Source organism: Magnolia sinica, chromosome 2 (genome assembly GCF_029962835.1).
Source record: "Magnolia sinica isolate HGM2019 chromosome 2, MsV1, whole genome shotgun sequence".
NCBI lineage: Eukaryota > Viridiplantae > Streptophyta > Magnoliopsida > Magnoliales > Magnoliaceae > Magnolia > Magnolia sinica.
This window is the reverse complement of record NC_080574.1, coordinates 106,814,555-106,818,757: the sequence shown is the minus strand read 5'-3', so window position 1 is coordinate 106,818,757 and position 4,203 is coordinate 106,814,555. Positions and strand designations below refer to the sequence as shown.

Below are 4,203 nucleotides of genomic sequence, written 5' to 3'. Positions count from 1 at the left end.
TTGCTGATACCGATTATGAGTATGTGACAGCATAGCATCATGATGCCCATACGCATCATTTGCATGTTCGATATGAGATGTGGTTGACCATTGCATATGACATTGGGCAGGTTACTATGAGACTCCCAGATAGGTGGAGGTTATCTCACGTGAGCGCACGGTATGTGCAGGATTGATGCATGACTGGATTGTATGGCTCATGCATCTTGTATTGTAATTACTGTATGCCCTAGTGACATCAGGGCTGTAGCCTCTACAGGCATATCATAGATAGCCAGATGGGACACCGAAAATCTGTTACTAACATCGGGCTGCCATAGATGGCCCTGGGTGAAAATTTCTAAACCCTCTTGGTACCAGAGGACGCCCCAACGTCTAGACCAAGTGGATACATGAGCGCCCGAGTGCCGAATACCAGGAGGCCTCATGTCCCACTGTGTCGTGATCTGTTAGGAGGGGGTGTGGCCTTACTCACCCGAGGGTAGGGGGCATAACTAGGCTGAGTTTGACCAGCTCATAAATGGGTCCGCTATCGACATGCCGGGTAGATATTGACTGACTACTGGCTAGGCAGATGGTGAGGTCTCTTCCACTTGTATGGTCGCGCGTTAGTGGGCGGCGATTGCATGTAGAGTGTACTAGACTCCGGTGATGATCCCAAAGATGAACTGTACTGATATGCGGACTTATTGAACAGGAGTTGCATACTCATTCATTCACTATCCACTCGGGCTAGTGGTGCGTAACTATTTGTTATGTGTACCTTCGCAATAGTCAGGATTTTGTTTGGGGCATGCAACTAACCTGAGATCAGGAGTTTACCACATTGAGTCTGACTATCCAAATTTAGGTATGAGACTGGTTTGGATAGAAGTCCCTTGTGATGGACCCCATAACCAATCATACTACGTACTATCATCCCGACTTCACACTTCAGCATGGTCATTCCATTCGCACTGCATATTGCATTACATCCGTGGCATATGGCATTTTGGATTACTATATTTCTGCATTTATGTGGTCTAGGTACGACAAATGCTATTCGTGAACTCATCAAGAATTGTATATTGCTTTGCATCATCGACATCTGATATTTGGCTCTTTATGATTCCTCATTTGGATAGCTAATCTGTATTGCGTATTTTGATATCGATTGACTCATGGACTTATCAGTATTTTCGCTTACTCTGATATCGTACGATTCATGATCTTACCAATATTTTTAATATTGCATGATTTTGGTATTGTATTGAATTCTTAGCACTTAACTTGTGCACACACTTACACCACCCTCTAAGCTTTCTACAAGCTTATGCACGATAGATGCGTGCAGGTAATGTTAAGTCGTAGTAGCGTCGAGCTTGGAGCATGCAGCCATCTTCTGGAGTTTTGATTTGTGATATATGTATTTCCCTTTTAGCACTGTATTCAAATATTTATATTAGTGGATATGTGATGATGATGTTGCCTTTCTGATTTGGATATACTTGTGGTTATGCTTCTATCGAGTAAAATGTACTCCTTGTAAGATCCCAGGATCGGAACCTGGCATATAGGTGCTGGGAGCCGAGAATGGGGTATTACGGAGGCTGTCGGCACCGGATTCGGCGATCGGGATTCCTGTGAATCTGATTTTTGGGTTTGGGCCGTGACACGTTTACTCTTGTGTATGGCATAAACTTGTGCCTCGTGGAGGCATGTTTAGGTACCTTGTGTAGGACCTAGAGTCAACCTTGTGTAGGTTGTAAAGGTTAGAGGTGAACCTAATTTAAAACCTCCGTTAGTGAAATCCGATGCACTCAAGGGTTAAGTGCGTCCGCCGGGAGTGGAGTAGGCACATAGCCGATCCACTATAAATGACTGTATTTGGGATTGTCTTATTTACATATTCTCTTATTGTATTTACTTTAAATGTTCATGAAGCATGATAACATGATTATTTAGAACTGATAAGAATCACATCTCATACACTTTCACATAGTTCATTCATCATAGACTAATTGTTATATATTATTTAAATATTGAGTAGTCGTGTGATTGGATCCTCTACTTGGCTTGGAAGCCATTAGAGTTGAAATGAATATATCTTGATAGTTGCATATTAGATCAAGATTAGGTTAATAGGATTTTAAATTGTCATAAAATTTTATAAAGTTCTATTCACCCCCCTTTAGGACACTTTGACTTATTCCCACTTCTACTGTAGCGGCCCTTACCGCAATATCATGAAGTGGGTCCTTTAAAAGGCCTTTGGTAGTGGTTTACGGCATTCAATTACTCATTTAATATTTCTTGAAAAGTAGGTATTGTTGGTGAATTTTTAGTTGTATGAACGTTGCAAGCATAAATACCGCCAACAACTTCCTTAGCATTATCCTTCATGAGTTCCATGGCCTCAAGTTTTCTTGTGAGATTAGCCACTTTAACATTGATATCATTTTCATCTTTCAAAATATATATATTCTGCCCCTCTCCTTTGATTGAGTAGGCTTAGAAGAGGTGCTAGGTCTTGATGAGATGCCTCATGATTGTGCATTTTCGGTAAGTTTATTAAAGTAATCCCACACATCATCAACATCTTTATTCATGAATTCCCCATTGCATATTATCTCGACCAATTGGCACATGGAAGATGTCAGTTCATCATTGAAAACGTTTGTTATGTGCCAAGTTTCAAAGCCATGTTGTGGGCATGAACTGACAAGATCCTTGAATCGCTCCCAACATTGGAAGAATGTCTCATCTTCCTTTTGGGTGAAGTTCATAATTGACTTTCTGATGGTGTTTGTCTTATGGTATGGGAAGAATTTCTTTATGAACTCGCTTGTCATGTAGTTCCATCTACCAATGGATCATGGACGTAGTGAATGCAACCACGTCTTAGCCTTTTCTTTTAAGGAGAAGGGAAAGAGTTTCAGCCTGATCGTGTCCTTAGACACATTAGGAAAGTATAAAGTGACATTATCTCATCAGACTCTTTCATGTATAGATATGGACTTTCAAATTCAAGTCTATGAAACTTTGGAAGGAGTTGGATCACCCCTGGCTTAATATCCATATTCCCTGTTTTTTTTTGAAAAAATCATACAGAAAGGTGTACTCATCCTGAATTTCCTCAACTGTAGGTTGAGGTTGATTTGCAGCCATCACTTTTATCGACTCTGAGGATCTCAAGTGGTGTCTAATCCGATGATGGATAGGCAGCCCTTCGACTAATCCTCCTTTACTTAAGAGACGTCGAGTGTTGTCACGAACTCACTTGGGCATGAAACACTCGCAGCTTTTAAGTAATTAAACCTAGATCTAAGAAATAAAACTATGAAAACTAAAATAAATAAGAGATCTAAACAAATAAGAGAGAATTAGAAAGAGGTTACCAGATTGGAGATTGCTATGTTAGAATCCTACGAAACAGAAAACCAAGTTAGATTCTAAAAACAAGTTCAGAAAAAATCCTATACTAGAAACAAAACAAAAAGTTAATCCTAATCTTAACCTAATTTTAATACTAATTAAATTTAGAAAAGCGTAACTATAATCCCCGGCAATGGTACTAAAAACTTGTTCACAACCCTAAGTGTAGGGTCACGATGTAGTAATAATCTCGATGAAACGAAGGTTGAATCCACATGGACTAATCTTGTACGTATTCTGAAAAGAACTAGAACTAGAAGAAGATCTAACTTAGAAATCTTGAATAAAGGGAATAATTGTGATTTGTAGATTGAAACTTGTGAATTTAAAGGTGGGAACTAGGGTGCTAAGGATCCACTTGTAGCTATTAAGATTCTACCTTACTGGATTCAAGAGACACAACTGGAATCAGAGTTCTATCTTATCCAGTTGGAAGAAGAGATGATCAAATCTCTGAACTTTCATTGAATCAGTCTTAAGAGATGAGAATTGTGAAGATTTGGAAGGGATTCCGTCACCCAAACATACCCAGGAGACTATAAAAACAACAGAATTTACCAATCTCAGAATCTCAAATAAGAAAAGAAGATATTCAAAGCTATTGCAACATCTATTGTAATTTGAGTCACAACAAACCATAGAAAACTGAAAATATTCCTTAAAATGAACTAGAAATCAATGAAATTCAATATAAATATGAATCAAAGTAAAGTAAACATCCCAATCACACTACAAGATTCACCTCTTAACCATAACTAAGAGGTGTAGTTACCCATAGACATGATTAAA

General features: G+C 38.9%; 1 non-coding gene across 1 annotated transcript; it reads left to right on the top strand.

Annotated features, from left to right (window-relative positions):
- The first annotated feature begins 2,676 nt into the window (after window positions 1–2,676).
- On the top strand, window positions 2,677–2,783 carry LOC131238192 (small nucleolar RNA R71). Its single transcript, XR_009167602.1, has one exon. It is a non-coding gene; the product is annotated as a small nucleolar RNA R71 (small nucleolar RNA).
- Window positions 2,784–4,203: the final 1,420 nt, after the last annotated feature.